The sequence below is a fragment of the Falco naumanni genome, chromosome 12 (genome assembly GCF_017639655.2).
Source record: "Falco naumanni isolate bFalNau1 chromosome 12, bFalNau1.pat, whole genome shotgun sequence".
NCBI lineage: Eukaryota > Metazoa > Chordata > Aves > Falconiformes > Falconidae > Falco > Falco naumanni.
In genome coordinates, this window is record NC_054065.1 from 10,019,752 (window position 1) to 10,031,604 (window position 11,853).

The following is an 11,853-nucleotide window of genomic DNA, read 5'->3' on the forward strand; positions in this document are numbered from 1 at the left end:
GAATTGTTACAGTCTCTGGGCAAGAATCTCTTCTCAGCTGTACTAATGCAACACCTCATTAATTTGAGAGAAAGGGGCACCTACCTAGCTAAGTGCAGGGCTGGTCTTCCAGCTTTTGCTTTGCTTTTTTTTTTTTTTCCCCCTTCTATAATTGATAAAGACTTTCTCTCACTCCTCAGTCCCTGTAGCTAGCAATTTCTCATTCTGTTTTGCTGCCTTTACCTTTTTTTCTGTCAGCTTTAACTTGTCTTCTTCAGTCTTCATTGGTTCACTCCCTTCATCTCCATTTCCATTAGATCTTTGAGCTGTCCTTACGGAGTCATGTATTTCACTTCTAATTGATTGCATTTTTCTGTGCCAGTGAGACTATAGCCTGTTATGCACTAATTAGTGTCTTGCAAGATTCTTCGAGCTGCATCAACACTCAGAGATTCTAAATGTTTCTTCTTGTCATAGCTGCATCAGGTTTTTACATCATTATTTTAATCAAATTTTTCATTTGAAATGTCTGTGTGAGGGTCTCTGGGACCATTCCAAGGAGCACAAAATTGAAGTGGCTGCATTAGCCATGCCAGTATCTTGGGTTGGTCGAGCCCTGTTGTAGTAAGCACTCTGTGTAAAGCATTATCCCCCTCCTGGGAATCTGTAAGAGCTTGCATTTTCATTTTTTTAAAAATCAAATTAGATTTTTATACTACTTGTTCTAGATGAAAGCCTAAAAGATGTGTTGCCTGTGGAGTCCAATCCCAGAAGGCAGAAAAGAACTGAAAACGTGTCATTTTTAAATACCATGTTTCTGCAGTGAACTTTGTGGGCTTTTTGGTCTGCCTAATGTTTTTTGTATGTTGTAATCACCTTTGATCAACAGCCTTGATGCTTCATACCCCCAGCTTGAGACACAAATAGCTCTGTTGGCATAGGAGTTTAGGAGCTAAGGAAAGGTACCCTGTCGATCTGATGGTGCACAGCATTAAGTGAAGTTATAAACCTTTGTATAAGCAAGACCTGCACAGCATTCTAAGCTGTAGATAGCTCTTGCTCTAAACTCACGCTTTCCTGCTTCTGAACACCCCTGGTAAAGGACATATTGATAAAGTGACTAAAGAATTAAGCATTGTATAAATTATAGCGTTCTTATGATCTAAACGTTGTTATGGAAAACTGACAGTGCTTTTAAATCTGTGTCAGTGCATACCGCAATAAGAAAAACTTATTGTCTGTCTGTCTCCAAGGCTAAGCACTTAAATGATCAATAGAATTTACTGACTAGGAATTTTTCATCTATAACATGAGTAGTAAGAACAAGAGAAGGAAAATTCAGAATCTCCTTGCATCTCCAGAGAAGAAAAAGTCATCTCACAAAATTATAATATCCTTAGGTCCTTTTGAGATTAGAACTCAGGTTTTTGTTCTTAGGGCGGATTTGATCTGGGCAAGAACAGCTACTTTTGCTACCTCACCCTGGCAAGATTTTTTCTTAATCACTCTTCATTCAGGCTAAGAGCATAAAGAACTGCTTGAACACATTAAAAAGAAAAAGAGGGAAAAGGATAATCAGTTTTAGATTCAGGTAATTGACAGTGCTCTACTCCTTTGTCTGATTTGTGTTATTATTATACATGAAACTCACAAGAAGAAATGAAGAAAACCCCAGTGAATCTTTTTCTTTTCTTTTTTTTTTTTTTTGGGGGGGGGGGAAGCATTTTATATTTTACTTTTTTATTATGGGAAAATAACTCTAGTATTAAAGAGCTAATGTTTTGTTGCATTTGGGAGTTGTTAATGGATTTCTCTCTTTGATTTCACCCTTATGATGAGAATTCTGAATGGGTTAACTAGTTAACCTCTACAAATTCTAGTTTTGTCATGCAGCTATATGATATTAGCTCTAGAAGAAAGAGTTATGTCACAGATGAGTGCCCCTCAACTTAATTAATATTTGTTAAATGAGCCTGACCATAAAAAGGAAATCACAGGGAACACGGAAAGGCATTGCTTTAGAAAGTTTGCAAGCGTCTGGAACAATTTTGCAGCTTTGTCAGTCTTCAAGGTCATGTGAGAAAGCTCAAGGCTTAAGAAAGTTGGAGGGAACAGCTGTGGTTTTTGAAAACAGTAAAGGCAAACTTGAAACGTATTTTTTATCAAAGCTTGGCTCTTTCCCTATCACAGACAGTAGACGCCACTAATCTCTTCCTTTTGTTTAAACAGATGCTATTTGCTTGGCAAGTAGCTGAATTTTAAATGCACAAAATTGTTACACAAAGGGAGAAATCTTGACTGGAGGTTAGAAACAGAAGGTTAAGTTCAAGAAAATTTCAAGAGAAAACCTTATTTTCTCTAACAAGCTGTGAAGTACCTTTCCCTCCCCCACTGGGAAATACACATTTTGATATTTTTCAAAATAAAAATGTTTGGGGTTTTGTTTTATTTTGTTAAAGTGGCCAAATACAATGATGATATTAGGTAGTTAATAGTTGAACTCTGTAGACAGATTTTGTTTACCTAAGTGTATTTGATACTAGTCAAAGAGGAGGAGGGATAATAAATTCTGCCTCGGTCTCCCTTTGGTGTAGCAATATGCAGTTCCTTTTAGCAGTACAGATCCTTCTTACTAAGCTAAGCAGCTTCCCAAGCTAAGTCAGATTGATCAGCATTCAGTGGCAGGGAGGCACAGGCTTTTTGGGTCATTAATTGTCTGCAGCATGTTCAGGCTCGGTTGTTTTTCTTCATTTTATGAGGGTGGATGGGAAACCTTTTCTTCCTACATGAAGAGTGGCTATCCTTGAGATGGATCTCAGCCACCATCCACAGCTTTCTTGTAAGTCAACCAAAGCCTATGAGCAGGGAGGTGGAATGAAAATGGTAAATGGTATGGAGTGCTGATTCAGCACAAAGCTTCTGGACAGTTTTTTCATGGCTTATGCAAAAAAAAAAAGCCAACAACCCAAACCAACCAAACCAATTTTCTTTGTATTGCAAATGGAGTGATTAATCAGTTCCCAGTAGCTGTTTGATAACTTATCAATAGCTGCTATTTTTGAAGTCAACAGTGAACGGGCCTAAAAGCTGGTTCCACCTAAGCGCACAGTTCTTTCTTTGAGCACACAAAATGCATGTGGCTGAATATGACGTGGAAGTATGGGTTCCATCTGATCTGCTCAGCTCAGGAAGGTTTCAGGGCTGAGGAATAAAGTTTCTTGCTAGCGTGGTGTTTTGCCTCTAACTAGCCCTTCAACTTCTCAGATCTAAACACAACAGATGGTACCTTCAGCAACACCGTACCTCTTTAGCATCGTGCTGAGTCTTTGGTTCAGTAGGGGGTCTCGGCACTGAGTTCTGCCTTTTTTTCTTTTCTCCAGATAACTTTCATTTCTGTCAAGACAACATATTTAGTCAGTTATGGCTACTGAGATCACTAACAGAAGTGATTCAGTGACACCCCCAGTTTTGAATTTGATTTCTCTTTAGTACTTTGTTAACAGAAAGCAAAGAAAAAACTCTAAAACCCAATTCCCTCTGTTCTTATCTTCACTCTGAATCCCGTACTTCCCCAAGATGAGTTCTTTTCACTCCCAGCTTTCTTTTGCTCTTCGCATAGGTAGACAGCTGCTAACACATTTCGAGAAGAGAGATGTATGTGATGGAATTGGGGAAGGTTAGCAGTAGAAAGGTAGTGCAATTTAATTCTTAAATTTGTTCTTGCTGTGCGGGTATCTTGTCCCTGGCACAACTCCACCTGTACAGCAGAATGTTAATTTTTCCTTGACTGACTCTAATTTGGCAGAGGCCACAACAAAGAAATGGATCCCTTGTTGTTCTGCTTCTGACATTTCTAGGACATTGTACCGAGCGATACCAGCATGGGGGTGAGATGGGAGAGACCTAACGCTTTTGAAACGATTTGTCGTCTGTTACCGGAGATAATTCTTGAGAATTGTTTTAGTACTTCTCTCTCTTGTGTTTATTGGGTTCTTCCTCAAGCTCTCAGTGAAAGCTTGCTTTCAGATCTTTCATTCTTAGGGATGGAAGTATTTCACCGTGGTCTTTTGGATGTTTATTAATGTTAGTGGTATTTAAGTGCAAGTGCTTAGTTTTCCTTTTGTAAAATTAAATACCAGGTGTAATTTATAGGAAAATATAAGTAAGACTCAAACTTTCACTGTCCCCAGTTATCCATTCCTTTTGGTGCTGTACAATGTATTTCACAATGAAAAGGAACCAAAAACTATTCCTTCATGTGTTATGCTTCCTTAAGTTTTATTAGACACTGTACCCAGCGTAGTCCTTGGATAAAACCTTAGAGTTAATTTCCTTTTGTCTTTCTCTAAGGACAGGTTGTCATTTATGACTTCTGCATCTCCTGCTGTTTATTGATATATTCTTTTGTGGTGTGTTTTCACAATCAGCATCAGGTGTGCTACTCTAAAACAAAATTGTGAAAATATTTCTGTTTGTCAGCCTGTGAATTTACTGAAATGAAACTCAGCAACAGGAGACGTTTGTGTCAATATTCCTTCATTTCCTTTCTCTATTTTTGAGTTTCAATACGATGCAGTCATTTTTCCTATATTGCAATAACTTAAGCTCCACTTTAACAAGAATTCACTTGGAGGAAGTGTGTTTATGTATTGACCTTCACCTAGCAAAGGTCTGGGTTGCCCCCGGGAAGAACAGGTATTGATAAAGCTGTGTTTCTAACCAATGATGCCATGAAGTGAGAACCTGCTTTCGTTTACTGGGGGTATACCTCTTGATACTGTTCTGGTTTGCTCTGTAACCTGTCGCTGGCAGCACTGTGGTTTTAGACAGCCCTGCAGGATCTGAGTCTGCGCTATGGATCCTTGCACCCTGTGAGCTTTGGTATCCAGTTGGGCATTTCTTACCTGAGTTGAATTTTCCCCGTTCAGTTCCTGAGCATCACTAGGCTGCTAGGTTTTTTTTGTTGTTGTTTTTAAAAGCTGTAAGTAAATTTGGTATTCCTGTTCCTAAAATAGCCCTTGATACTAGTTTACTAAAATTGCCTTGGTAGTAGTTTCCTTAAATTGATGACCAGTCTGTCAAGGGCTCAATGTTCATTCTTAATCTTGTAAGGACAATACAAATTGCTATCATATCACCGGTACCTTTCCCATCTTGAATGTTCGTATCCTTTTCCAGCCTGTAGTCCCAGTCTTCCTTGTGCAGAGCTTCTGAAATGTATCCTAAAAAACCTCAACAGAATGCAAGTAAAATAAATTGTACTACTTAATATTATAAAGTAATAATATTATATAGCATATAATAGTAAAATAATAATATTATAGAAAAGTTATATTTGACTTTCATATAAAGAAAATTAAGAATCTCCAGGATCTAATTTTTCTTTAGATTTTATTTCAAAGGTACTTGTGAATTATTTGCTTATGGTTACAGAAAGCCTCAGGAGTTCATCCTGAGGTTCGCTTTCTCTCTGAACTACATGCTAAAGATCGTTCTTGGTTATTGCAGGCTTCTGGAAGAAATTCAGTCTCCTAATTCCTGCAAAACCAACTCTCTGATGTGGGGTTAGGGACAATGCTCTCTGTTATTCTTTGAACACATGTAGCTGGATACCTCTGAGTGTACCACAGTCCTTCAGCTTCAGAGATTACCTGGCCCATACGTAGCAGTCCTAAGGCAGAGGCACACCCTAAAACTGCCATGGGCTTCCTTGTCTTCACAGAAGACTGTTGCACCTGGGCTGGGTTCTTTGAATACTAGACAGAAAGAGGCTGGAGGACTTGAAGACCTGGCTAAGGATGACACGGTACAAATGCAAACTTTTGGGCCCCTCACTGCAGGGGGGACGCTGAGGGGCTGGAGCGTGTCCAGAGCCGGGCAGGGGCTGGGGACCGGGCTGGAGCACCAGGCTCACGGGGGGCGGCTGAGGGACCTGGGGGGGGGTTGGCCTGGAGAGGGGGCGGCTCAGGGGGGACCTTATCGCTCTCTGCAGCTCCTGGCAGGAGCTGTGGGCAGGGGGGTTGGTCCCTTCTCCCAGGTAATATGCAATAGTGATACAAGAATTATTTACTTTAAAAAAGAAAGAAAGAAAGAAAAAAATACATAAATACCTATAGTGAAAAACAAGAAAGAATTTGAAAAACAGAGGATGTTAGTTAATCCTTACAGTAAATAAAACATGGCCTTGGGAGAAGGAATAAACACCATAAATACATCAAGAAATAACAAGATAAGCTCAAGGAAACCCAAATGGTTAATGAGGCCAAACAGAAAATTACTGGAACTATGTGTGAAGTATCCTAATTAGCATACTGAAAGATGCACCCTGAGCAAAGAAAGCCCCCTATTAACAAAGACCCCTCCCCACAAAACATGGATAGTGAAAATAAGGAATATGGTGCCTTTAAATGGAGACAAGGCTCGTAAGAACCAGTGAAAATTAAGTGTGACTATATGTAATTATAAACAATTGTTCAAAGTATATAAAATGTTTTAGCATGTGTTAAGAGGCATGCTAGCTTTGTGAATTTACCACCTAACATCCATTTCTGCACAGACAGGGGATAAACCACTGTCTCTGCTCTGGGTGGATCAACAAGAGGGTGAGGAACCCAGATTTGGGATAACAATAGCACAAGAGTAAAGGGCCTCAAGCTGCACCAGGGGAGGTTTAGATGGGATATTAGGAAAAAATTCTTCACTGAAATGGTGGTCAGGCATTGGAACAGGTTGCCCAGGAAGGTGGTGTGGAGTCACCATCCCTGGAGACATTTAAAAAATGTATAGGTGAAGATGAGGTGCTTAGGGACATGGTTTAGTGGTGGGCTTGGCAGTCCTGGGTTAATGGTTGGGCTTGATGATCTGAAAGATCTTGTCCAACCTAAATGATTCTATCACACAAAGGTAGTAAAGACCTTGAGCCTTGGAAGATGGAGGTAGAGATCTGCAGGACTTGCTGGATTTGGTTTCACAGGTGATCCCCACCTGGTTGGACAGGGATGCCTTTTAGGTATATGCTGAGGATGACTACATCTGGCTTTGGGGGTAATTGCACAAATAAGGGCATGGCCTGATGGCTCTTCACATTGTGCATTAGCTTTTGCCATCAGTAACTCTCTCAGCTTTTCTTGCAAGCTCCGTGGTTGCTTATTTCTTGCTCATTTTCTCTCATCTGGAGCTTATTCATGTTCTGCTTATTCAGAGGGTTGTTTTGACAATCCTTCTGTGAAATTATGGATTTCCTTATTGTTTGTAGATTGAAATGTTCCTGTGGCGGATAAGGTGTACTCTTCTGTACGTGACTTAGCTACTAACACCTCGCTGAAGGGGGAGTCTTTCCCCTGTCTGGTGATCCAGTGTGTATCAGGAAAAAATGTCTGTCTCCATTGAGCCTTTTATTGCTTCTCAAATTGTTGATTGGATAAGCATTCTTGATACAGGCAGAAAAGTAGCTTAGTACTGGTACTTCTTACTGGCTAGTGGTTTAAGATGAGACACAGAGGCCATGAGCTGCTTTCTGCTGATCATGAGTTCAGGATGACTTATCCCAAAAGCCCATCTTTGAAGAAATACCTAAAATATTAATAACTACTTCAGAACTTGGATGTTAAATAAATAAGCCTTTACAATATAATACTCATATGTTACCTTTACAATCTAATATATGTCACAAGCACTGCTATTTTGTTCAAATTGCAAAAGTGTTCTCGATAATAGAGTTATTAATGGTGCAGGCTAGTGAACCTACAAGGGTTACAAATCTTTTTCCAGATGTCTGTGTTTATAAGACTCAATCATTCTGCTTTTGTTTGCCGGGTTAGCATTTTGCTCTAATAACAAAATTTCATTTCTGAGTCAAGATGTAAACGACAGGCATAGTTTTAAACCCTGGCTCTTCACATTATCTTCTCTTTCTCATTATCTTTGTTTTCTAATGGAACTGACTTTTCTGTTGCTTCAGGATTTTTTCTTTTTAATTATTTTTTTAATTTGGCTTTTATCTATCTGCTCTTGGTTTTCCCTGAACTCTTCCTTATTATTTTTCTTTGTGTTTCTGTGTCTCTGGAACTGGTGTTCTCAGTCAAAGGTTTCCAGGTCAACAGACTTCCTTTTACAGGTGACAAGGTTTTGTTCTGGGAAGAGAAAGCAAGCAAGTTACATCTTTTCTGTGCTTGCTTACTTCTCCAGCAATTGCTCTTGTTTCTGCTGGATTGGGGCCTGATAAATGCTAAAATCATTGGATTTGGGAGATACAGAGAATTTATTATGTATTTTTCTTTTAAATCAGGTGGTATTCATAGTGATATTAATATGATTTTGTCATTATGCCCTGATACAGTTTTCATAGAATTAAGGCTTACATAGTGATATTCTTCAAAGAGGGCATTGAGCCAAAGCCTATTTAAATCAACAGTAAGGCAGTGTCTGACTTTGAATCAGGACTGAAGAGAGTGAAATTAATTTTCAGAAGTCAGGAACTCCTTTTATTCTCATATATTGTTCTTAATTTCATGATGACCTTTGTTTCTTACGAACACATTACTGATTTTAGAGGTGTCTCCCACTCTTCCCTTTCAGTAGCCTGGTTCTGGTTTGCAGATTCTGTGCCATATCCGTGTTCTTCATAACTCCAGTTTCAGCTGTGCTGACCTTCCCATCCAGGCTATATGTGCCTCACCTAGCAGCAGTTGATATTCATATCAACTCTGAATGTCCTGATCTGTGTCAACATTTTTCTTCTTCTTTCAACCTTTTCACAGGGAGGATCTTTCACTATCTAATAGAGGTAACCAAGACACCAATTTATTTCCTTTAGGGAATTGAAACTGGTCTTCCTGAGCTGTCAGATTGGCAATTTTCTGTGTGAATGACTTTTTAAAGTCACTGAGATGCAGAGAGTAGATGCTTTCTGACCAATTTTTATATTTATAAGGCAAGGTTAAAAGCCTAATAGATTCAGATTCAGCAAGTACCATCTTAGATGACACGTCTAAAAGAGGTGGTTATACTATAATGAAGACTAGTTTTACCAAAAAAGTAAAAGAATAGAATAGAAACCCTGAAGTCATTACTTACAACTCTGATAATGCCCTCTGTCAATTATTAAGTAAAAACCCCACAATGTTTTTTCCATGTAGAACACAAAGGTGTGCTTTCTCATGCCCAAGAACAGTTTATGAGAAAAATAACACAGTAGTAAAACTTAAAAAACCCCAACCCAACGATAAGCTGTAGTTGTTTCAGTTGACTCTGTCCTTACTCTCAGTGTTCAAAAGCAGTGACATTCATTACCATTTTGTTTCACTTAATCTATAATTTTCACAAAATGGATACAGCTCCCAGTACCCGCTCTTGAAGCTAAGGTTGGTATTTATAGCACTCAGCATAACCCTGCAGGTTTACTTAACCCTAATATTTAGCAGCAATAGTACACTTCATATCAATGGCATCACTTTTAATTTGAGCCCTATGTTGTTACTGGTCATCACAGACTAGTGCAGCCTCTGCTAGAACCATGTATGTAGTCTTTGATCCTGCATTAAAAAAGAGGAAACAAAGAGTTTTACTTGATAAAAAATAGTAAGCTGTGAAGAAATATATGGAATTATTTATTTTGCAGTGACATCCATAATTTACAAAATAACTCACTTTGTATAGTAATCTCGTATATAATCTTTTAGACACATTAGTCTGACAGTGTTTCAAGAGAAATAACCAGAATTGCTAGCTACAAGGGAAGTATCACTTTTTATAACACGTCGTTGAGGCACGCTTTTAGTTTTCAAGAAATTAATTGCCAAAGTTTTCATTTATGAGTATCATTATCTTTCTCTGTGAGGAATGCTTCGCCATTTGTATTCCTTGAAGCCAGTACAAATAATCCTCACCCTTCCACGATAGCACGTGTGCTAATTTCAGCTAAAATATTTGAAGAGGTCTGTACAGCAACAAAACCTTGCTTAACAATTTTTAAAGAATGGTAGTGCCATTTCAGAAGGTAGCACTTTGAAGTAGGCAGTTGGAAGGAAGTCTGCACTACCATAACTCTTTTCAAGGCAAAGATTTTCTCTTCAGGCTATTGTTGTCTGAATATCTCATTTACCAACGTTGTTCATCACCCTCTGCTTCCTTTGTGCTGGTACTGAGGCATTGGAAATGGAAGTCTTTGTCAGATTTGTAGAGTGCTCTCGGTGACTGCCAGCTCATGAATGTAAGGACCAGACAGGCTGGATGAGTGGCTAGTCTGACCTCTTGTATATCAATGTGGCAATCCAATTTTTCTTGAATCGTGCCACTAATTCCAACGGAGCTATTGTTTACAGTTTAGAGTGACATCCAGTCTTGATTCAAAGACTTTATGATGGAAAATTCAGCATGTCCCTGGGGGAGTAGCTCCTAAAATGGATTACCATTACTAAAAGACGACTGTATTTTATTTCTACGTTTTATAAGGTTCAATATGATGCCTGTTTTTTGACCTCCAGTTGCTGCACCCTGATATTTGTTAGAGTGGTAGATCAGGAAAGTACCAGATATTTTTTTTCCTGGGCTAGAATTAAGCAACTTCAATATTTGTGCAGTCAGAAGTTGTTTGTTTGTTTTTTTTTTTTTTCCCCTGTAATGTGAGTCAGAACAGTGTGATTTTGGTCTTGATGTATTTCAGTAGCATGTTCTTCTTGCTGTGCAAGAGCACCATTGGACATGATTTGATAGGCTGTTATGTTTTATCTTCAGCTTTCTTAAACTGATGGGCAGCCCTTTCAGGGGCACTGAAATAATTACCACAGAAAAAGGTGTTTCCACAAGTGCTTTGGGAATGGATGAACCCAGAACAATTCTCATAGTTGGTAGGTCTTGGGATCTCGGATCACTTTTGGAAAGTCCTCCACTATGTTAGATGTGGCAGGGGTGGAAGGAATCATACTCTGTCATTGCCAGGGGTGATGTATATTTTTACATTATAATTAAAACAAAAATAATACAACAGTTATGGACAGTGAAACATGACCTGTGTTACTTTTCTATCCTCTGTTATAGGAGAAACTGTGCAGTTAGGTCCTGCATAATTATATTTTAATACTTACTATACATCTCTAGTGCTGAAAAGGATGTCACTGGCTTCCTCCCTTCCCCAAAGACAGTATCAAACACACCTAAACTATTCCTGACAGATATTGGTTCAACCTGTTTTCAAAAATGTTTGGTGATGGGAACTCTACTACCTCTGAAGACAATTCACTGCAGTCTTTTACCTTCTTGACTGTTAAAAATTAATTTGAAGGAAAATTTGAAGGAAAAATTGAAAAATAAATTGAAGGAAAATACTCTCAAACTCTGTAACTATTGAACAGGGTGGATGAAATATTTTTCTCTGGATTAAGGAGGAATTTGGTTTATTAAGTGTATTGGGATCTTGAAAAATATTGCTTTCTTCTCTTTGCTGTGTAACATTCATTGTGAAAGCACATTGGTTTTTTTGGAAATTTGCCTTTTAGCTTCCTGGCATGGTTGTCAAAGTCAGTAAAAACTTGGTAGTGATTTCATAATTATTTATGTTTACACCTGGGTATTTTTCCCTTCCTCATCCCTCAAAATCCAGTAACATAAAAACAATGGCAGTGGTTTTCATTATTTTCTGTCACTGACAACATGAGGATGCACAGTTTCATTGTCCTTGGTAAGGTGGCTCTATCTTTAATGAGACAGTGTGTCATATCAACTCAGTGAATGCTTATGAGATTTTCTTCCCTGAGTCTGGAAACCTTTCATGGCAGCGTAAAATGCTGATTCACATGAATATCTGATGGGTTTGGAGTGTTTCTTGTGTACATGTGAAAAAAACCCCAGACCCAAACCCCGCTTCTAACTGTTATG

The 11,853-nt window shown here is 38.6% G+C and overlaps 1 long non-coding RNA gene across 1 annotated transcript; it reads right to left on the reverse strand.

Moving 5' to 3' along the window:
- Window positions 1–2,507: 2,507 nt before the first annotated feature.
- On the reverse strand, window positions 2,508–5,887 carry LOC121096411. Its single transcript, XR_005830492.1, has 3 exons — window positions 5,124–5,887; window positions 3,283–3,372; window positions 2,508–2,834 (listed from the first exon to the last, which is right to left on the reverse strand). It is a non-coding gene; the product is annotated as an uncharacterized LOC121096411 (long non-coding RNA).
- Between the last annotated feature and the right edge of the window lie 5,966 nt (window positions 5,888–11,853).